Genomic DNA, 23,978 nt, shown 5'->3' on the forward strand with positions numbered 1-23,978 from the left:
GTGTTTCCGTAACGTCCTCTTTCTGTTCCAGGATCCCATCCAGGACACTACATTGCATTTAGTCATTATTTCTCCTACTCTTCTTTCTTGGCTTTTGATGACCCCCTCTCTTCTTTTGCCTAAGCCCATAAGCTTCAAAATAGGCTCTCGGGAAGCCCTTCTAAACACACCAGGGCCAACTTTTCAATGGTGTCTACGGTAAGGGAGAAAAAACTTTTCCCCTACCGTTTCAGTTTTTTGCTTGGGTCCCTGGAAGTTAAAAGGACACAAGACAGATTAACAAGAGAAAAACTGAGTTTATTAACATGAGCAGAGTGCATATATGTGGAAGAAATTCAGTGCTACCTCAAAGTACTGGTTAGAACTTGAGTTGTTACGGCATCTTAATAAGAGCAATAGATTTGCAAAGAAGTGACAAGACAAAAAGAAAAGCAGGCTTAGGCTTTTAGGAGTGACAAGCCATGGCAAAGTAAATACGTGGGGGGAAACTAATGGAAGATAATGGCTATTTATCTTCTCATCTCAGGGCTGATAAGAGTCTAGGGTTGTTCCTAGTGGTTAGGAGTCTAAGATTTGTCCCCTTCTTCCTGGTACCAGACAGAGAGATACCTCTGGAAATGGAATTTTATGTTCTGCTTTGAGGCCAATGGAGGGAAGGCAGAGAGCTTTTTTTTTTTTTTTTTTTGGTATCTGCTGTTTCCCAATTTTCTTCAGCTCAAAATAATCTCATGCCAAAGTGGTATGTTTGGAGGTGGCATATTGGGATACCCTGCACTATAATTCAAGAAGCAAATAAACAAAAAGCAAACAATAACAACAAACAATTTTAAAAACCAATCAAAACCACTTTGGAGGGACACCTGGGTGGCTCAGCGGTTGAGCGTCTGCCTTTGGCTCAGGGTGTGATCCCGGGATCTGGGATGGAGTCCCACATCGGGGTCCCTGCAAGGAGCCTGCTGCTCCCCATCCCTATGTCTCTGCCTCTCTCTGTGTCTCGCATGAATAAATAAATAAATCCTTAAAAAAAAAACAAAACCTTGGAAAATTAAAAAATTCAGCCAAGAGGCTCTCCTGGTTGCTGTTTCACCTACACAAAATCAGTTATCATCCATTTAATGAATTTGTTTTCTATGATTTTAGTGCCTATTCTGGCATAAGTCAACATGTAGCTGGCTCTGTCTCATGGGTCCAGAAGAAGAGGTCATCAGGCAATAGGAAGGACTAGACTGAAAAAAAAAAAAAGGAAGGACTAGACTAGGCAAGCAAGATATTAGAAAATCGACTTCTGCATTGGGAAAGACCAGAAGTTTGGACCAGACCACGCCTAGTTATATGAGGGGAAGTTCAGAGAGCTGGACCATAGAACATTTGGGAGACCACAGACAGATAGCTTCAGAAATTGGAATAAATAGCAGGAGCATGGGGACAAAGGGTGGGAAAGGTGGGCAGATGGACTAGCAGTGAGTGCCAGAGAAGGGTTAGGTACATGCAGTAGCCAATCTGCGAGGAGCAGGAGGTTGGCCAGAAAGATCAGAAAGGACATCAGCCTGGGCTCCCACTGCCTATGAATCAGAGGCAGGATCCCGGCTTGAGATCCAGAGCTTAGGTTCTGAGTTGTATCTCTGGCAGGGCTCGGGCAGGCAGACACTACCCAGGAGCAAGACACCTGGGATACCAAGGTAGAGAGGTGCACACAGGAACCCCAGCATTCGAATTAGGGTGAGGTCACAGCAAGGTCAGGACCCAGGTTAACTTGACATTGGAGTAACTTCCCTACCAAACAAAAGATGCTCAATTCCCCCTGAGGTTTCAACCTTGGCATCAATGAGGCTTGGGACTGGATAACCCTTTGGTGTGGGGGCTGTCCTGTGACTTTGTAGAAAGTTTAACATCATCCCTAGCCTTGACATACTAGATGCCCATAGCACCCCCATCCCCTGCCAAGTTGCGATGATCAAAAATGTCTCCAAATGTTGCCACACGCCTCCTGGGGACAAAATCACTCCTGTTGAGAACCACCGCTCTACAGTGAGGCTGACTCAGTAAGAGGCATTAAATGGCCTCCGTTTTAGTAGAAAAATGTCTGGGGGGAAGAAAACTAGGCCAATTATTACAACTCAGAATGGGAATGAAGGGAGTGATACACCTAGTAAGGCAGTGTGGATGCGATGGCTCCGTCATAAAGAGCCACGGCATAGGCAGGGGTTAGACAATTTGATTCTTCAATGGAGGGAGTCTGGGACCATAAATTTTCTTGCTCCATATAAAGAACACATATGGTAGAAGGGGGTATGTATTCACTGATTTAATAGGTCAAAGGAAATTGAGTTGTGCTTAAAACCATGTTTGACACATAAAGTCAGAAGAAATGAAACTTGTCTTTGTTTTTTCATACCGTGAAATCCTTCCTAGCCTTAAAATGCCTTTGCCCAATGTGGGACATATTTTACCGAAATAACGCCCTTTTGCACTCAAGTTTTTTTCAGTTGAGTTTTTGTTTTTGTTTTTTTTTAGATTTTATTTATTTATTCATGAGAGACACAGAGAGAGGCAGAGACACAGGCAGAGGGAGAAGCAGGCTCCACGCAGGGAGCCTGATGCAGGACTCGATCCCAGGGCCCTGGGATCGCGACCTGAGCCAAAGGCAGATGCTCAACCACTGAGCCACCCAGGTGCCCCTTCAGTTGAGTCTTATAAAGGCACTATGCAAACTTTTTTATCCCAGAAAATAGTGGTCATTAAAGCATTTTGGTGGACTTGTTACCATTTATATACAGTTCTAGCCTAGAAATCTCTGATTTTTCTATGTGGTATTGATGTTTGGGAATAAACTAGCTAAGGACAATGATTTCCATATACGTTTCTGCTTAAATTCACGTGAACTTCTTAATTTCATGCCATGTTGCACCATTACACTGTGCTTGGCAGCTCCCAAAATGGCCACCACAATCCCCACTTCCTGGTAGTCACACTTTGTGTAGTCCCCTCCCCTTGCGTGAGGCCTGGACCTGGTGACTTGCTGTTGGCAAATAGAATATGGTGCAGGTGATAGGATATGGCTTCCAAGATTAAGTCCTAAAGCTTGTCACTCCAGCTTTGCTTTTTCTCTGGCTCTTCTTGCTCTCTCTGATGGAGCCAGATGCCATGTTGCAAGCTGGCCTATGGAGACACCTACAAGACAAAGGACAAAGAGAGACCTCTGATCCAAACCCAGCAAGGAACTGAGGCCTTCAGTCCCACAGTATGTACGGAACTGAATCCTGCCCACAAGCACTTGAGCCTTGAGATGACTGTAGCTCCCGGCCAGCACCTTACCGCAGCCTTCGTGAGAGACCCACCTAAGCCGCTCCGCAATTCTTGACCTGCAGAAAGTATAAGATCGTTACTTGTATCTTTTAAGTTGTTACATTTTAGGGTGATTTGTTACACAGCAATAGATGACTAACTCGTACAACTGAGGTCATCCTGCACTTCTCTCGGTGGCCTACTACTGTATCATCTAATGTGGCAACACACAGCTATGAGGACAAAACAATGAAACTTGATCTCCAGCTCCTGATGGGTAGAGAGAAGGCCCTGAGGTAGGAGGACAGCAACTCATTGTGACACACAGAGTTTAAGGCCACTGAGAGATAAGAGAATCTACGGGTGGCGTGGAAACAGGAAGTTCACCCTTTGTGGCCACAAGACAAAAAGACCCCAGTGTATCTAACCTGCCCAACAAGGGGAGGCAGGAGGAACAGAAAACGAGGGTGACGCTGTGAATAGTAGGTAAGGCCCACGTTGCACAGTGGGGGTCGGGGGCACCCGGAGAAGCAGATCCAGGCTCTGAGGAGCACCAAGGGGTCATGGAATAAAATGCTGATATTGCTTTCAGGGCAAACGTGAAGCATGCTTAAAAACATATTTCTAAAATGTGACGCGTCAGAAGAAGTGAAACATCCCTTTCGATCACAACCCCCACAAAGGAGAAGCCTCAGCCTCCCAGCCCTCTAAGTGACTAAGCTGTACTGGATTTTCTGGACAATTCCGTGGGCCCAACGGATAAGAAAGAGCCTTAGCTGATGGAAGGAGAGAGTCGGGAATGTGAGAGCCGATTCTTTGTACCTGGGCTTAAAACTTAAAAGCAATTGTACTATTTATTGATCACGGCACGAAGCAGTTTACAGGTTCTTGCAACTTCGTGTTTTGCAGCTGAGGAAACTAAGCCCTCAGGATGAGGTGTGTCACCGGTGGAGCCAGCAAAACCCAGGTCATTTGATTCTTAAGTGTGACCTTGACCCATGGGTGATGTTCAGCAGCTGTAACAATCATAGAGCACAAGGTCAGAGCAATCAGAACAGGATGGGTCTTGAGCTGAGCCATCCTGCAGACCCTTGCTGGGCCCTGCCAGCTGGATGGCGGGAGGCTAAGCACAGTGACCGGGGAAGGAGGGGACCCCACGGTTGTCCAGGCCTCTGTTCATTGAGTGTATGTTTATAAATTCACTGGTCCCGAAGTTCTGTGCTTTGGCCCTTAAGCATCTGGCCAGATGTGCTGGTGTGTGAGGGCTGGGAGCTACCTCATCCCCAGCCAGTCGTGGTCCCAGGCCTCCTTCCTGCAGGGTCCCGTCCCCGCTCGTCACATAAAACACGGGCATTTATTTCCAGCACAGACCAACCAAAAGTGAAGGAGAAACCAGATTGTCTGTTCCCTCGAGCATTTGCAGACAGACAACTTTTAAATAGAAGCACACACATGGGATGCTGCTGAAAGCTGCACTAGAACAGTGAGTTCTGGTGGGAGATCCCTCCAGAAAGAGAAACTCGAGCTAGAGCTACCATCTTATCTCTTGAAAGGGGGTGGGGGTGGGATTTGGCTGTTTAGGGAAAAGTGGGTCTCTTCTGCGTCTCCTGTAAAATCACAAGACGGTGGCGTAAATCTAAAATAGAGAGGTGCCCTCCTCCAGCCTGTTTGCGCTCCAAGGGAGAATCAATGCTCTCATTTCTCCTCTGTGCTTCCATTTGATCATCCTAGAAGTGAGAGGAAGAGTCCCTATCTGACGGGGCGGGCCCTCGGTGATGGGGAATGACTATTTTTGTCGTGCTCCTATGGGGACACAGCTAACGAACAGGCACGGGTGTTGCTGGGGTGAACTTGCAGCACTGGGTACTGGGTGTGAAGCCCCGTCAGCTGTGGGATTCCGGCCCAGCCGGCCCCCGGAGAGGGTTAGAGAAGCCCAGACCCTTCTGTGTGTGAAGGTTCCTATAGAATTATAATAGGACAGAACAACAACCTTCCTGGGGGTCACTGGGCTGATATACACAAAGACAACTATGGCCTTAGACAAAGGAAGATGTAACTATTCTAAGTCTCCTATGTTTTCTTTTTCTTTTCTTTTTTTTTTTTTTTTTTAAGATTTTATTTATTTATTCATGACAGACAGAGAAAGAGAGAGAGGCAGAGACACAGGCAGAGGGAGAAGCAGGCTCCATGCAGGGAGCCCGACGTGGGACTCGATCCCGGGTCTCCAGGATCAGGCCCTGGGTCGAAGGTGGCGCTAAACCGCTGAGCCACCAGGGCTGCCCAAGTCTCCTATGTTTTCATGCGTGTCATATTCCTACAGATCCTTGACGTTGCTTGGCCAAATCTGTCTCCCCAACTCCTCCCTCCCAAGTTCTAAGACCCTGACGCCCAATCGCCTTCTCACTGCCTCTGCCAGACTGTCTAGTGGGATCTCAAAACTAGCATGTTCAAAGCAGGACTCTTGGCCTACCCCGTCCCGGGCTCCCCGTGTGTTCTAGCAGTTTCTCATCCCGTAGCCTGCTTCCCAGTGTGTGGCACCGAGGTCCAGCAACCTGAGAGCCATTTGGGGTGACCTTTTTCACACACACCCTTTCCAGTCCATCGACTGGCCCTACGGCTTCTCTCAGAATGCTTCTCCAGTGCATGTCTCTCTGCCAAAAAATGAAATTCAGCAGAGTAAATTTTAAAGGTGTTGCTGATTTTAATCAACAATATTCATGACTCATTGAATAAGCAGCACCCCTTCAAGCAAATAGGATGGAGCTCCTGAGAACTGTATGCTATGAAGGACTTTTGTAGGTGGAAGGGGACGGGACAAGGAAGTTACCAGGGAAGAAGGAATCATTTGCAGGCAGCTGCCTGCCTTTGGGAACGGCAGGGGTCCCTCAGGCCAATTACTTCACTGGTGCTGACAAGCTCATTCCAGACTGACTGGTTTAAGACTCCCCTCCTGCGACAGCTGAAACTGTAAGTGAGCGAAGTGATAAATCTCAGTTTGGTGATGTGCGCTTAGCACAAGTGACTCCATTTTGGGTCTTCTATCTCCCTTTTAACATCTCTCATTCCCACGGCTAAAATCCCTGTCTAGGCCATCACCCTCCCTCGCCTGGACTAGTGCCTTGACTTATCTGGTCCAGAATCTCTTCTTATCCCCTTTCCTCCCACTCCCCCTAGAGCAGCAGTCAGATCTATCACTCACCTCCCTTGCCAGCTGGACACTCAAAGCCCTGCCGAGGTTCCCTGTTGGAATTATTAACTAGAAGCTGGGAAGTCCACAACAGAGATTCCGAACTGGGGGCAATTTTGCACCCCCACCCGGGGGCAAGGTTTGGAGACAGTTTTGGTTGTCATCATTAGGGGGCATTACCGGCATCTAGGGGGTGGAGACCAGGGATGCTGCTGGACATTCGCTGACAGCCCACTGATGCCAAAGAATGTCCAGTCCCAAATGTCATTTGTGTAGAGGTGGAGGAACCGAGCCTGAGATGAGTGGTAGCCCAGTGTTGAAGATGAGAGTGAGGGACAGTGCCCCAACTCGAGCTGGAAGGTTTTATGTTGACAGCGCTCCGCATTCATGAACATGTTGGTTCTCCGGCTTCCTTCAGCTGCTCCGAGTGGGACCAGCTACTAGCCGGACAGATGTGGCCAAAGACAGGGGACTGAGAGCCTAGTGTGCTTCCGCCAGGTAAGCAAGCGTAACTGGGATGCTTAGAGTTTATATGGCATCGAACAAATGAAACTCCTAGTAAAGCATGAAACACCTGAAAACCAGGGGTATCTGGGTGACTCAGCGGTCCAGCGTCTGTCTTTGGTTCAGGTCATGATCCCGGGGTCCCGGGATCGAGTCCCCCATGGGGGTCCCTGCACGGAGCCTGCTTCTCCCTCTGCCTATGTCTCTGCCTCTCTCTGTGTGTCTCTCATGAATAAATAAGTAAAATCTTAAAAAAAAAAAAAATCTGAAAACCAGAGCCGCATGCGCAGCAGGGCTGCATCTCCAAAGATGCCAGTCCTGGAGCCACTGGGCTATACAGGCTGCCCAGAGAATTTGCAGAGAACAAAGGCGTCTGATTTCCCCCCAAGCTGTTAGCTTTAAGCGAAACAAGGGTAAGAAAGTTCCCTCTGGCGTCTCTTGACAATTAAAGGATGATGTAGGGAAAGTGTTTTGAGCTCTCGCAAAAACCATGAAATTTTTTCTCTTCTGTTGAAACATCTTTTCCAATGACATTTCAACAGATTAACAAGGGCAACTTCAAAACGTGTGTTTCTTCCACCTTAAAAAAAAAAGAAGCGAAAACAACTGTTGTTCTTTTCCACTTTATTAAGCTAAACAGACGTGATAGAAGGCCGGCCCTCCCCGCTACTGAGCAATCCCACGCAGTAGGACTACAGCCACCAAAGAACTAATAGTTGCTAATGATCCCCCTCTACTAGCTTTCCTGTTAGCCATTTTTAACTCTGGGTTTCCTCTGCTGGGCAGGAAGCAGACCATGGCGTGGTTTACCAGAGAAGCCCCCCGAATCCTCTTTCACTTGATAGGCAAAACCCAAACCTATCTTTGTGCGACAGGTCTCAGGAGCCCCACAGTGACAAATAGGCAAAGTAACCTGGCGGCGGTCTGGGGGGGTGGGGGTGGGGAGGTGGGGATGCAGAACATTCCATGAGACACGCAAAACGGATGCTTTTGGGAATCACATATGTAGGGGTTTAGGATGTTGAAGGAGTTCCCAATTCCGGCTGCATGTTAGAATCGCCTGGAAAGTTTTCTAAAAGCCCCAGTGCCTGGGCTGGGCCGCACCCTCAGAGTTTCAGATTCAGTTGGGCCTGGGGAAGGCCCAGGGCATTGGGACACCTCTGAAGTTTCCCAAGTGACCCTAATGGGCATTGAGGGTTGAGAAGTCCTGTCCTAGACCGGGATTTCTCCACCACAGGGCTGGTGGTACTTTGGGCCAGCTCATTCTGAGCTGTGGGGGAGGGTGTCCTGTGGCTGCAGGACGTTTAGCAGCATCTACCGAGGAGAGGCCCCTAACATCCGCTCCTCCCATCATGACCATCATGACGGCCAAGATGTCTCCAGGTATTGCCAAATGTCAAATGTACCCTGAGGGACAAACTCGCTGCCCCACCCCCCCACCCCCCATGGGGAACCACCGTCTTGGCCACTGTGTGCAGAGACGTTGGAGGGGGTGGGTGGGATGGAAGTTCAGCTCTCTGAAATAAAAATCTAAGGAATGGGGATCCCTGGGTGGCGCAGCGGTTTGGCGCCTGCCTTTGGCCCAGGGCACGATCCTGGAGACCCGGGATCGAGTCCCGCGTCGGGCTCCCGGTGCATGGAACCTGCTTCTCCCTCTGCCTGTGTCTCTGCCCCGCCCCCCTCAGTGTGTGACTATCATAAATAAAAAAAATAAAAAAAATTTGAAGGTGGAGTGTCTGCCTTGCTCACCTTTCTAAAAAAAAAAAAAAAAAATCTAAGGAATGAAAGAACTGCTCACTGTCCCATCCTCAGCCTAGAGGTGGGATCAGTGGTGCATTCCATAACTCTACCCTGAAATACCTTTCCTCTCCATTACAGACACCCAGACGAAATTGGCCCTGTAATAATTTAGGGTCTGTATGTCGTATACACAAATCCACAGTCAAAATTGTTTATATCACATTAAAGATCCAGCTCTGCAAGAAAGAGAAGACAAGTCGTTCCCTCTCCAATCGAGTCATTGGTTCCCATGGGCGGCCATCTCCCCTCCCTCCCCTGCTGCTCCTGGGGTAGCTTTCCAGCCCTAGGGACTCTAACACTGCTGTCACTAGCCACCAGCCACGTGTGGCTTGTCAGAGTTCAGCTTAAATCAATATAAATGACATCCGAATTAAAATTCAGTTTCTCAGTCACACAAGCCACATTTCAGTTGCTCCATAGTCAGGCACGGCCAGTGGCTACAATATTTTAGTGCAGAAATAGAACATTTTCGTCATTGCAGGGGGTCCTACGGGACAGTACCGTGTAGCCGTAGAGCTTCTGGTGACATTCTCATGCTTATGTGTCTCTGCCAACCAGATTAGCTTGGCATTTAGGATCGTTCACCAAAGGACCCCAGCCCTCTCTTCCAGAACCCTCTCTGCCCCCCAGTCTCCTGGGTACATCTCACCACTTGATAGGAGAGCCCACCGAGCTCCTCCGCCTCCAGGGCTGTCCCTATGCTGTTTCCTTTGCTAGGAACGCTATTTCTCTAATTTTTTTCACGTGGAAAACTCACGCGTGATCTTCAGATTCAGTTCAGGGTCACGTGCATACGTGTCCCCTATGCCTCAGACAGAGCTCCTGAAGGTCAAGGAGTGGCTCCGGTCCTCTTCGCATCACTGAAGGTTGCACTGTGTAGGCAGCCACATCTCAAGCGAAATAATCAACTAGCTAATGAATGAAGGCGGCATGATAGACACATTTAACACCACAGAAGTCCAACAACCCACACTTCTATGAATCTGATGGCGCCTCTTTGGGATAAGAATATCTGCCTTTTATCTTCCGAGCAGACTGAGCAGATCTGGTAACTCCGGGCTCTTTGCTGGGGTAAAACATAAATTCACTTAAATCTTATTTCTGATGGGCTGATAGTCACCAAGAATAAGAAAGAAAACAAGGGGAAATTTCATGTTCTCCTATGAGGATTTCTTCTCTTCTGTCAGTGAAACGGAAATATCTCAAGAGAAAGAACAGTTAAGGGGCGCCCGGGTGGCTCAGTCGGTTAAGCATCTGCCTTCGGCTCAGGTCATGATCCCAGGGTCCCAGGATCGAGTCCCCGCATGGGTTCCCTGCTCAGCAGGGAGTCTATTTCTCTCTCACCTTCTGCCCCCCCCCCAACCTGTTCCTTCTCTCTCTGCCTCTCTCTTGAATGAATAAAAAGAGAGAAAGACAAAGAACATTTAAATAGTAAAACAAAACAAAAGCAACAACAGAGAGGACCAGCTTAGCATTACAGCTACACAGTGCTTCTTCCCTGGTGTATTCTTGACTCTCTCTACAGGGTAGTTTGTTTGTTTTACGGAACCCAGAGTTGAACCTTACACTTCCTTTCTTTTTCCCTAGGCACCTAACACACTGTCCAGCACGCAGCTTCACCTCCTCCAGGAAGCTTTCCTTGACTTCCCCTGGCTGGTTATACCCCTCTTCTGTGATCCGAAACGCCGTGTACACGGCTTTGTCGGGTACTGACCCCATTGCTTTACATATTATCTCCTTAATGTCGCTATGTTTCTCCTCGGGTCAGAAATTATACCTTACTCTTCTTTGAGTTGTCATGGCCTATTAGAGTGTCCGACACAATAAATCTTTGATAAATAAATAAACCCTGGGAGCAGGCAATCCAGGCTTTAAAGGAGAACAACAGTATTTCCTTGCAATTGTTAACAGTATTAGCAGGAATTTTTAGAATTTCAGTGAGGGGTGGGGAAAAGTTTATGAGTATGAATTTATTTGGATTAAAAAAAGAACCTTTGGGGGCACCTGAGTGCCTCAGTTGGGTAAGCATCTGACTCTTGATCTCAGCTCAGGCCTGATCCCAGGGTCGTGAGTTCAGCCCCCACCCTGGGCATGGAGCCCACTTGAAATAAATAAATTTGTTAAAAAAAATAAAAGGCAAAAGAAACCCCCCAAGAAAAACCTTTGGGGTTACTTGATCTGAATAAAGACACAATAATCATTAAATAATTCTAGAAAGGAGAGACCATTCTAGAAAAAGAATCCACGCAAGATTCCTTTTAAACCTGTTGATTTCGATCCAATGAATAAATACTGAAGACTTAGGATGAGCAAATACCTCTGCCAAGAGAGAAAAAAAAGAAAATACTTCTGCCACTTGACGTTTCATAATTCTATGACCTTATGATGCTGCACGCCTACGGAAGGTATTTTTAAACCGTGGCAGTCACACGGGGTAGATTTACATGAAGAACCAGGCATGACGGGGTTAGAGCTCTTGCATGGATTTTTCTCGTCGAAGTTTCCCTACGAGCTGGTGCCATCGGGTCACTGTCGGATCCGGGCCACGGGTTCCTGGCTTCACCGCAGAGTGCACTAGACGGTCGTGTGCCACTTGGCAGTTGTCAGGGTGCACCCTCGGTCTCTGTAACGTTCTATTCCTTCCTCTGGCAGCCAGATGGTTAATCGCCCTCCCTCAAGCACACACACATTCACAGAAAAGGTGTGAGGAAGGGCCCTGGGAAGGGGAGCCCCTCACCCAGCCCGCTGAGTCACCAGATTGTTGGATTGTTGACCCTCGAAGGTGCCTGAAAGCCTTTTCAGCCACACAAAACCCTGGGCTTCCTCATTAGCATATCAGAGGTGGCACAGTGGTGGGAAATGCCACTGGCAACAAAGGACACAGCTCGGTGGCATCAGCTCATTGGTGCTCACAGAAGCAGAAAAAATGATCCTCGGCCCAGGGCCGCAGTGATGGACAGATGTTGACATATTTTCTGGGGTGACCAATGTCTACCCGGCACCCCTCCCTCCACTCCACCTCCACTCACGGTTGCCCATCCCCCTCCAACGCACGGTCGCTGGACCAGTTCACGGGGAAGAGCCATGTCCCCATCAGAACCTCTCTCCAGCTACAATGAAGACACAGTTTCAGCTTTGACTGCATTGTGCCTGGAAGGGCCTGGCCCTCTTCTTTTCAGACTTGAAAGATTTAGTGGAAGCCTGATGTGATGATAAATAGGAGAGTCCGTTGCCAGTTGCTAATGCCATCCTAGAAACTGAGTCACTGTTTATGTCACCGTAACTCTTGTCAGGAGCCTGTCATCTTACCATTTCATACTGCAAGGAGGAGAGGGGTTTAGTGACAAAGTAATTTCACGTTCTCATTGCTGAACGATTTCCCTTCTGTGGTCGATAGTCCCTGGCAGGGGTTCTCAACCCGGGATGATTCCGCCCCATGTGGACACTGGGCAGTGTCTGGAGACATTTCTGGCTGTCACAAATAAGGGGTGTGCGTGCTCCTGGCATCTAGTGGGTCAAGGCTAGGGATGCTGCTAAACATCCAACAATGCACAGGACGGCCCCGAGTGACAAAGACTTCTTTGGTTGGAAATGTCAGTGGTGCCCAGGCTGAGCTCTGTTCTATGGCCTTCTTTGTGAATATCATTTACAAATTCCTATCGAGTCAAATTGCTACTGACAAATGGGCACCTCGAGGGACTTACATTCCCATGTTCACTGTATTAATTTAGAATATGGAACCGTCTTTGTTTTTTTTTTTTTTTTTTGTTCTGTTTTGTTTTTTTACAAAGAAACAGGACCCAAATGATAATTTCTCGTCTTTGGCTCTATCGTTGGAAGATTTGATCTAAGCAGTGGGTGTAAAATTTTAGAAAATTGTATATTGAGCACAGAGGGGTGAAAATTTTCCTACGTGCAGTAATTTTGCTTTCTTACAGCCAACAACATGTCTTTACTTCACGCTCAGCTGAGTCTTAAATATACTCCAAATGGCATGAAATGTGATTAAAGAATTCATCCTCCTCACTTGGAAATATTTATAACCTCTTAGAATTTGACACACTAGGGGAAAATACACATTGTTCAAATATGCATGCATATAATATATATATATATAATTAAATCTATATTTAAAATCACATGTCATAGTAGGTTTATGTTATTTAACATCATGTTTTCCTGGCCCAAAATTTTTTCAGCTCAATATTTAGAAATCAGAATATCAGTAATCTCATATATACCCATATATATGCACATATATACATAGGTATAGATGTATATAAAAACATATACAGCTGACCCTTGAACGATGTGGCTGTGAGGGGTGCTGACCCCCTGTGCAGTCAGAAAGCTGTATATAATTTTTGACTCCCCGAAACTTTACTACTATTAGCCTACTGTTGACCAGAAGCCTGACTAGCACAAACAGTCGGTTAACACTTATTTTGTATAGATTTATTGTATCCTGTATTCCTACGATAAAGTAAGCTAGAAAAAAGAAAATGTGATTAAGAAAATCATGAGGACGAGAAAATACTTTTAGAGTAGTGCACTGTATTTACTGAGAAAAAGAATCCACGTGTAAATAGACTCATGTTGTTCGAACCTGTGCGGTTCAAGGGCCAACTGTGTTGTTCTCCTTAGGTACCAATTGTTCTATCCAAGTAGCTCCATGTTGACCAGACCACCCCAGACCCCACACTCTAAGGACTATTGGTCACTAGTTATTACATACATTGAGGTACGAGTTAGTTAAGTGCCCTCTTCATAGCATCAAGTAGATTGGAGATGCCAGGAAAAAAAAAAGGGTGATTATAACTAACTTTATAAAGAGGCACCTAAAATGGAGACCAAAGTGAATTGCCCGAATCCGTCTTCAATCACCTTCTTTTTTTTTCTTTTTTTTCAATCACCTTATAATACAGTCTGCAGAATCTATGGCTTTTCCCTTAGAAGTTCCTAATTAAGATTATTCTGTTGTTTGAAAATCGCTCAGGCCTGAGACACTTCCAAAATCAGAGTATGCGCTCTGGTGAAGAGATTCCGTATTTCACCCTTTGTAAAAATAGTTTTCTTTTCTGTAAAACACAGTGGTTCATATTAGAATCAATTGAGCCTTAAAAGCATACTCGTCTCTTAGGTTCCACTCAGACTGGAGGCTGGATTAGAATAACTGAGGCCGACATGAAAACAAAACAACACACACACACACACACACACGTACAAATGTGCACACGCATCAGGCCAGTCTACTGGCCTCCGCAGCGGGAAGGCTGGCTGGAAACCCAGGTCTGAAGCACACACTGCCAGAGACCACCGGATCGGCAGGTGTCCTGGGCAAGTGTGGCCCCAGAGAGATGGAAGGACGTTCCTCTATCTCAGGCTAGTGGGGACAGAGAGTGGGGATCATCCAGGAGAATACATTTGGTATGTTAACAACCTAGTAATGATCATCTTTGACCTGCCATCCGGGGCTCCTGGGTGGCTCAGTGGGCTGGGCGCCTGCCTGTGGCTCAGGTCATGCTCGGCGGGTCCTGGGATCTGCATCGGGCTTCCTGCTTGGCCGGGAGTCTGCTTCTCTCTTTCTCCCATTACTCATTCTCTGTCTCTCTTTCAAATAAATAAAAATTTTAAAAAAATCTTTACACTGCCATCCTGAATGAGAAAGTAAAGAATGTTAGGGACGCCTGGCTGGCTCAGTTGGTAGAGCACGTGATTCCTGATCTTGGGTTTGTGGGTTCCAGCCCCATGCTGGCTGTACAGATTACTTAAAAATAAACTTTTTTTTTTTTAACATCTTATTTATTCGTTCATGAGAGACACAGAGAGAGAGAGGGGCAGAGACACAGGCAGAGGGAGAAGCAGGGTGCGGGACTCAATCCCAGGACCCCGGGATCACATCCTGAGCCGAAGGCAGATGCTCAACCGCTGAACCACCCGGGTGCCCCGAAAATAAACTTTAAAAAAAGAAAAGAGATTTCTAGAACCCGGGCAGTGTTCTTCATTTTGGCTCTTTCTCTGACTAGCTTCCGTCAAGCCCTTTCATTCCGCCCTGCCTCGGTTTACTCGCCTACAAGATGAGAGGGCTTGGTTATATGATTTCTACTGTTTCACTGAATTCAGAAAGAAAAATAACTAGGAGTGATACTTGCAAATATAGAAAAAAATTAAACAGTTGAACATTTTACATTTTTTGTAAATGTATAAGGCATTATATGACAAAATAATATACAATTTAGAAAGGAATTTGGGGCAGTTTGTAAGAAATATATCTCCTCATATCAGAAAAATGGGCCTAGTGTTTGGGCTATATGGTATTTCTATAGCTCACTGTGTCTTTGACGGGCGATCAGCAAATTTTTCTGTAAAGGAGCAGATAGAAAATATTTTCAGCTTCGAGGAGCAGGCTAGGAAAATTTCTGTCCTGTAGTTTTTTTCTTTTTTTAGTCATCTTAAAATGTGAAAAACAGGGCGCCTGGGTGGCTCAGTGGTTGAGTGTCTGCCTTCGGCCTAGGTCGTGATCCTGGGGTCCCGGGATCGAGTCCCACATCGGGCTCCCTGCAGGGAGCCTGCTTCTCCCTCTGCCTGTGTGTCTGCCTCTCTCTGTGTGTCTCTCATGAATGAATAAATAACATCTTTTAAAAAAATAAAAACGTGAAAAACAGGTGATGGACAGGATTTGCTGACCCTTGTTTTAAACAATAAAATTTACATTTGGGTAAACCCAAAATTGCTTGCTTTCTAACCACACCACCAGAAAACCTACTAGAAGCTCTTGTTACTTGTTACAGGAAGACTGAATTTAGGCCTAAAAAGACGCCCACTGAGGTTGTCACCTAATGCCTACTGGGGCCAGGCCTCCAGCTGCCGGCTGACCAACCTGTCTTGGTTCGCCCGGCCGGGGCTGGGGGTTGCAGCCCTGGGTCCCGGGACCCCAGGATGATTGGCCACCATCCACATGAGATTCTTGGACAGGTTGCTTTTGTGGGAAATCCGGGGCCAGAATGAATGGTAAGAAGCTTGAAAGGCAAATGCTGCCAGGAGCTTGGACGCGTGCACAGTAGGCAAAGACCCCGGCTGGGAAAGTCGCAAGGGAAATCTACCCTAGACTCAGCTCGTCTTCCTTTTCTGGATTAAGCTCGATTAATCCAGTTACAAGTCCCAACCCCAACAGGTGGCAGCTGAGGAAGAGGCTTATTCACAGGCGTGGCAGGTGGTTTTGAGTACAAGCGTATACATCCTCCGGCTGTGATAAATGCTGGACGTTCTGATGAAACACAGCCCAACCTTACGACTCGGAAGTGACAGATTGTATAATTACTCCCTGGGTTAGTCTGCAGACGACGCGCGGCACGGACCTAGCTGCGAGCCTGGCGACGCGTACAAGAAATTCCTAGTTGGGACTGCTTTGGAGACAGCCAGGGATCAAAGCGACAACTGTCGTCCCATGCTTTTAGTGTGTGCATTATTACTGCTCATTTGAATCTTTGAGACTGCCGCCCCCAAAACTCAAAAGGCTATTGTTCTCTGGGGCACTTGAAACCAGGTACAGGGGAGCTTTGCCATGACCACGGTTTTCCATTTGTACTTTATAAAAACAGGAACCCTTAAATATTAAGAAGCAGATCTGATAGCTCACAAGAGGACGTCATCGAGTAAAACGAAATCAAGGAGACAATTTAGAATCTTTTGCAATCTTTTTTTTTTTTTTTTCGTTGTCATCAACTTGCTCCAGTTCCCATCCTGTTTAGAGCCATGGTTGCGGCTTTCCGACTCATCCAATTTGGGTCATAAAAGCATCTTTTGTTCTTGGCATCAAAACCCCTTGTATCTTCTGAATCTGTGGCTGTGGGTAGTTCTCTTTAGAATCTCCTTTAGCAGAATCAGTGATGCTGGAAAATAATCACTCAGTTCCTCTACATGGATCCTCCTGCCCCTTCTGTGGCATGAAATCAAGGGGAAAGAGGGGAGACCCCTGTAGGTAGGGGTCTTAATATCTTGATTCTACAAGAAACCTGGCACTGAGTGTCTTTCCCTAAGTGGAAACTTTGCTTCGTTGTAAGGGGAGCAGGTTGGGGCACGAGGGCCACAAACTAGGAAAGCTCAGAGTGGTGCAAGGGATCACAGGGGAGCAAACAGAGACCAGGGGCCTCTCGGGCACACTGAGCATGGCCATGGAGGGTCTGAGCGGTGGAATTTGAAGGAAGTATTAAAGTGATACTTCGCAGGGGCACCCGGGGGGCTCGGGGGGCCGAGCGTCCGACTCTTGATTTGGGTTCAGGTCATGATCTCAGGGCGATGAGATCAAGCCCCGCGTTGGGCTCTGCGCTCAGTGGGGAATCTGCCTGAGATTCTCTCCCTCCCCCTCTGCTCCCCCCACCCCCAACCCCCTTGCTCTCTCTCTCTCAAATAATAAGTAAATAAATAAAAATCTCTAAAGTACTATTTCACCAACTTTCTCCCAAGGCATGTAAACGCATAGTGCAGTACAGATACAAAGCGCATGCGTGTGTCACAGGTTCTGCTACTCACCCACCACCATTCACTCAACTCTGCAGAACAAGTGGCCATCAGCTTCCTAGTTTCCCTGGTGACAAATCAGGAAACCGTTAATCATATTTTGTGCATTTTAATACCTACTTCCAACGCCCCTGGATGCACGCAAGCTACCTATTTCAAGATTAGTTTCGGAGCTACACCTAAATGCAGGAACTGCTTTTTCTTGATGGCCTGTGCACATAGACGAGGACTCACTCTGCTCCCCTATAAACCCCTCCGCTGAACAATGGCTAAAATGGAGCCCCATCCAAACCTACCTTTGAGGCCTGAGCCAAATGGCCCAACTATCCCTGGCCCCCTGTGCCTTCCACTGCCCCCCTGAGTCCAATCCCTGGCTTCAATATTATTCACAGGAGGAGGGTCCGATCCGTGACTTCCTGCCACTCTCTCTGAGCGGCCTCAAGTCCATTGTCCTTTGCTCTGAGATCATGCCAGGCCACAGCCCCTCTTTTGTGTATTATCTGCCTCTTAGACTAGTTATTAAACCACAGTCTCTCGGCTCAAGCCCTGCCGTCTGTACTCTGTCCTCTGCTGCTGGGGCTGGAACTCTGCAAACCTCATGGCCCCCTTGCCATCTGTCCCCCGGTCTGGCCGTGCCAGGGAAGGGTGCTAGCTCGAGAGGAAGAAAAGGACGGAGGACACGACTGCTTCCCATTTGCTTGCTGGGCAGGTCAGTGCCACCCTAGCCATGCTTCCTTGCCCTGTAGCTGTTGCTTCCAGTAATAGTTGGTTCCAATTTCCAGTATTCTCCATCCCCTTGAGGGTACTAACACCAGCCAACTAGCAGCTGCTTCCTCAGAGCTCTAGACCCTGGCTCTACAGGTCTCTGCTCATAGATTTGGGGTTCTGATAGCCCCAATGTCTGTTTGCTCCCGTAGGGCCTAGGAGTGACAGCTGCTTCCAGCAGCAGTGACTATGTCAGTGTCCCTACAGTCTTCCCTCCACGACTTCTCAGTCCTCTAATACCTATTTCCCTGAGTATATTAAATTCTCTCTGTTAAAATAACTAGTGTGTTTCCTTCTTGTTTAATTGCTTTTCTTTTTTTTTAAGTTGGTTTATTTATTTATTTTTGTAATCTCTACACCCAATGCGGGGCTTGAACTCGTGACCCCGAGATCAAGAGTCTCATGCTCTTCTGACTGAGCCAGCCCGGCACTCCTTTTCATTGCTTCTTGACAAAGACTTTTCTCTGTAAGCTTCTAAGGTTCACATTCCTCAAAGGAGGCATGTATCAATAGAAGGGAGCCTGGAAACATCCAGCTTATCCAGGGTTTACTGTCCCCTCACTGGGATCTACGTGCTTGTATAAAGGGGCCCCCCACAGGGGGGCTCCTCCTTCTCAGATTCCCTTCACCTCACCCCACCCCCACCACATACACATTCCTGTTGCAGCTTGTGCCTGCTGCATGGATTGGCCACACGCCAATGGTTCTGCCCAAGGACACTCTTTTATCTTTATTCAGAAAAAATCAACCTGCCTGCTAAGGAACTACAACAAATAGCCTAGATTCCAGAACATTCCTATCATCGATTCCATCCTCAGCAGGATGGCCTGTATCTTGTTCAGGGTCAGTCTGTGTTCCATTCTATGTAGGAGAGTTGGCCTCTCCCCAGAAGGAGGGACACACTCTAGATCACACACTAGGTGATCAGAGGGCTTCTAGACAAGCCCCAAGACTCCTCATTTTAGGCCCAGGAGTCAATTCTTAGATACATTTACAGTCTATAAAATGAACCTTAAAAATTATCTATCAACTATTCTAACCTTTCATTTTAAGGAGGATCTATACATTCTATACTCTTTTTTAAATGACAAGTTGGGGCAAATAACAAAAACAAAGTGGTTGAATAGATAATTCAGAGAATACTAATAGGCCCTTTGCCCGATGCTGTAAAGCAGCCAAGGTATTCAAAGGAAGTCTCACAAAATACATTTAGATTTCATTTTGATCTTTGTGTAGACAGAGGTCTACACACACATTTTCGAGCCATGGGGATTACAATCTCAACAAATGCTGGGTTTGGGAACATGTTGATTTTATGGAAGAGAACTAAAGCAATTTTCCTATGATTATTCAGCAGCTGCCGCTCCTGAAAATTGTAATTGCAGTGAAATAGAATGTTCTCAAATCATGATGAGGGGAGGCAATGTTCTGTGATCTGGAGCATGCAATCCTAGCGAGGAATACAGCATATAATCTGAATATCTTGAATATAAAGTGAAAATATTGCTAGGGCGTATGAGGCCAACATTTTTCAGTTATCCAAAATACTTTATAATATTTTGATCCTTCAAACATCAGTGGTCACAGTCTGATGGGATCTCATGGTATTTTCTGTGTGCTCTAGTTTCGATATTTGGTTATGACATTCCCACCACTATTAAACAGCCATGCTTATGTACATTTAAAAAGCACTTTAAACAATGAACTCTTTCTTTTCCTCCCATAAATGTACAATAGCAGCCCAAGTTGAAAAACAGGGATGCGTCTCTGCAGTGATGTTTAAATGTCTCCATTCCATTCACAATGTTAGCGCTATGGCTATCTGTTTATTTTGTATGGTTACATAACAAACTCCCCCAAATCATAGTTGTTGTCATTTTAAAGATTTTATTTATTTCTTGGAGAGAGAGAGAGAGAAAAAACAAGCAGGGGGTGAAGCAGAAGGAGAAGCAGATTCTCCACTGAGCAGGGAGCCCGACGTGGGGCTCCATCCCAGGACCCCGGGATCATGACCTGAGCTGAAGGCAGACTCTTGACCCCCTGAGCCCCCAGGGGCCCTCCAAATCATAGTTTAAACCAGCAGACGTTTATTATCTCACCACATCTGTGGATCAGGAATTCAAGAGCATCTTAGCTGGGTGATGGTTCTTGGGACCTCCTGAGGTTGCAGTTGAGCTGTTGACCAGGATTATAGTCCCTTGACCTCTGGCTGAGGTTGGAGGATCTGTTTGCAGCTCTTCCATGTGGTTATCAGCAAGCCTCAGCTCCAGGGGGCTGTTGGCCAGAGGCTTCAGGTCCTCCGTGGGCCTGATCAAAACAAAACAGTTTGTTTCCCAGAACAGGCAATCTTTGCAACCCTGCTTGCGATCCTTTCGGATATATACCCAGAAGTGGAATTACTGGGTCATGCAGTACTTCTAGATTTACTTTTCTGAGGAATTGTCCTACTCTTTCATACTGGTTGCACCATTTTACGATCTTGTCAACAGGACACAGGGGTTTCCATCACTCCACATCCTCACTAATACTTGTTTTTCTTTTCTTTGCCATCATACTGGATGTGAGGCGGCCTCTCATTGTGGTACTGATGTGCATTTCTGTAATGGATGATGTTGAGCATCTTTTCATGGGTTTCTTGGCCATTTGGAGGAATGTCTGTTCAAGTCTTTTGGCCACTTATAAATCAGGTTATTTGTTTGCTGTTATTCTTATCGAGTTGTGGTTCTGTGTTCTAATTATTTGTCCCTTGTTAGACAGATGGTTGCCTTTTCATTTTCTTGATTATGCTCTCTGATACGCAAACTTTGTTTTGTTTTGCTTTGTTTTGCGGGTTGGTCGGTTTGTTGATGTCTGACCTTATCGACTGGCTACTCTTAGAGAGTCCTTTTTGACTGGACCCAGACCTAGGGGTGGAAGCTCTCAGAGGACAACCTCCATCCGTCTCTTGGCAATCTGCTCCTGGCGTTTTTCTTTGGCCTCCTTCATTCTCTTGGCCAAAAGTGTAGCAGGTTCTGCAGCCTCTTCCTTGCTTAGTACGCTGTTTCTTCTGAGTGATACGTCGACATTGGCGTTGGAGGACACGTGGAGTCACAAGACGCTGAATCTTGGGCGCTTCGGTTCTAGGTTTCTTACTGTCTTTGTTTAGGGGCTTTCCACAACATACGGGCAGGCATCCTCTCCGGGGAGATCGGAGAGTTTGCGGATTCCACGAGCTCTTCTGGGCCCTGGGCGACGAGGCACAGTAGTATCAGTGAGTCCAGAAATGTCCTTGTTCCTTTTTTTGTTTACCATGACCAAGTTGAGAACACGGAGATGGATAAGGTGCAACCCCGAACAGATTTGCACTTCCTTTCTCCAGGCCTCCTTGGTCTGGGGCAGGAACGTCCTATGGGCGCAGGTGAACACGGCCATGGGTCAAGACACCCTGCTCCCTGGGGAAGCCTTGCCTGCCATTGCCACCCCTGATGTGACCCTTCCATTCTTCACCCAGAGCATCAACGACAACTTCTACAGGACAGGCTTCTCGTAAAAGGTACGAAGCTTGCGTTCACCATCCACTTCAAGGAGTTGCTGGCAGCCAGTAGCTGGGAAAGAGATGCTCAGCTTTATCCCAAAGCTGCCTCCCGCCCAAAGGCTTGTAAGTTTGATAGAGTCCCATCTGTCTATTATTGCTTTTGTTTTCTGTGCATTTCCAAGAAATCATTGTCAAATCCAAAGTCACGGAGTTCTTCCCTTATGCTTTTGTCAGGGAGGAAGGCCGTCCTCTGCTCTTCAAGGCCCTTCGGCTAGAGCTGGACTTAGAATCAAATTGACATAAGACAGATTAACAGGAGAAAATCAAGTTGAATAGCACAGATACAGGGAAGCCACCCAGACAGGAGATTCCAGGGACCCCGAGGCACCGCGAAGCGCCTAGGAGCCAAGGAAAAAGGAGCGGCCCGCTGACACCAAGGGAAGAAAGCCCATTGGCAAGAAGGTGAAAGGAGAGGTTTGCAGAAACAAGATGGTTTTGTGATGCAGATGAAGCTCCTTCTGGCCCAAGGGGCCTCTGATACTACTTCCCCTCCCTCGCAGGCTCTCATTTCCACTGTAAATGGAGGCAGTTGGGGGAGGGGGGGGCAGGACTGCTTTTCCTGAATCTGCTGGGTTTTGATGACTTCTAACTCAAAATAATCTTTATGTCAAAGCAGCACATTTGGAAATATCTCATCCTGCCCCCCTTCATTTTCTTCTGGGAGTTTTACAGTTTTGAGTCTTAAGTTCAGGTCTTTAATCTACTTTCGGGTTCATTTTTATATATGGTATAAGAGCAAGGTTCAACTTCACCCTTTGGCATGTGGATATCCAGTTTCCCCAGCACTATTCGTAGAAAAGGTCCATCCTTTCCCCCATCAAATGGTCTTGGCACCTATGTTGAAGACCAGTTAACCACATATCTGATGGTTTATTGGGGTCTCTGTTCTATTCCATTAGTCTGAAGGTCTGTCTTTATGCCAGTACCACACTCTTTTGAATACTATTTCTTTCTTTCTTTCTCTCTCTTTATTTTTAAAATATTTTATTTATTTGAGAGAGAGACCATAAGCAAAGGGAGCAGCAGCAGGCAGAGAGGGAGAAGCTGACTCCCCACAGAGCAGGGAGCCTGATGCAGGGCCCAATTCCCAGGACCCTGGGACCAGGACCTGAGCTGAAGGCAGACATTCAACTGACTGAGCCACCCAGGAGCCCCTGATTTCTATAGCTTTCAAATATGTTTTGAAGGACACCTGGGTGGCTCAGTGGTTGAGCATCTGCCTTTGGCTCGGGGCGTGATCCCGAGGTTCTGGGATCAAGTCCCACATCAGGCTCCCTGCATGGAGCCTGCTTCTCCCTCTGCCTATGTCTCTGCCTCTCTCTCTGTCCATCTCTCATGAATAAATAGATAAACATCTTTAAAAAAATATATGTTTTGAAATCACAAAGTGTGAGACCTCTAACTTCACTCTTCTTTTTCAACATTGTTTTGCCTATTTGGGGTCCCTCGAGATTTCACATGAATTTTAAATTGTTTTTTTTTTTCTGGCTTTTTTGGGAGGGGGTTGGCTGCAAAAAGTGCAGCTGGGATTTTGACAGGGCTTGCATGAATTTGTAGATCGCTTTGGATAGTACTGACATCCTAACAATACTAAGTTTTTCAATCCATGAACACAAATGTCTTTCCATTTATTTATGTCTTTAATTTCTTTCAACAGTGTTTTATAGTTTTCCATATGTGAGTCTTTCACCTCCTTGCTTAGGTTTTTTCCTAAGTATTTTATTCTTTTTGATGCTGCTGTAAATATTTTTTAAATTTTCTTTTCAGATTGTTCACTGTCAGTGTGTTGAGCCACAGTTGATTTTAGCACATTCACTTTGTTTCCTGCAACTTGGCTAAATCATTTATTAGTTCTTTTTTTTTTTTTCATTTATTAGTTCTAACACTTTGCTGTGGGGTTCTTTCGAGTTTTCCCATATAAGCTCATGTCCTCTGCAAACAAAGATAATTTTACTTCTTCCTAATTTGAATCCCTTTTCTTTTTTTTTTTCTTATCTATTCGGTTTGTCTGGGACTTCCAATAGTACGTTGAACTAAAGTGGCAAGAGAGAGCATTCTTATCATGCTCATGATCTTAGAGGAGATTTTTCATCTTCTACTGAGTATGATGTTTGCTATTGGGGTTTTCATATGTGGTATGTATGTATGTATGTATTTATTTATTTATTTTAGAGATTTTATTGATTTTATTTATTTATTCATGAGAGACACAGAGAGGCAGAGACACAGGCAGAGAGAGAAGCAGGCTCCCTGCGGAGAGCCCAATGCAGGACTTGATCCCAGGACCCCAGGATCATGCCCTGGGCTGAAGGCAGATGCTCAACCACTGAGCCATCCAAGTCC

At 46.4% G+C, this 23,978-nt stretch overlaps 1 long non-coding RNA gene across 2 annotated transcripts in view; it reads left to right on the plus strand.

Annotated features, from left to right (window-relative positions):
• The window catches only part of LOC140596037 (uncharacterized), a 47,042-nt gene that overhangs the window by 17,288 nt on the left and 5,776 nt on the right, over window positions 1–23,978 (plus strand). Inside the window, exon 1 of one of the 2 annotated variants that reach the window (XR_011998073.1) lies at window positions 17,841–18,005. The exons of the other annotated variant lie outside the window; for it this stretch is intronic. This is a non-coding gene — a long non-coding RNA (uncharacterized lncRNA). Of the gene's footprint in view, window positions 1–17,840; window positions 18,006–23,978 lie in introns of those variants that run through there. 2 annotated transcript variants of the gene reach the window in all.

This window comes from Vulpes vulpes, chromosome X, assembly GCF_048418805.1.
Source record: "Vulpes vulpes isolate BD-2025 chromosome X, VulVul3, whole genome shotgun sequence".
NCBI classification, from domain to species: Eukaryota; Metazoa; Chordata; class Mammalia; order Carnivora; family Canidae; genus Vulpes; species Vulpes vulpes.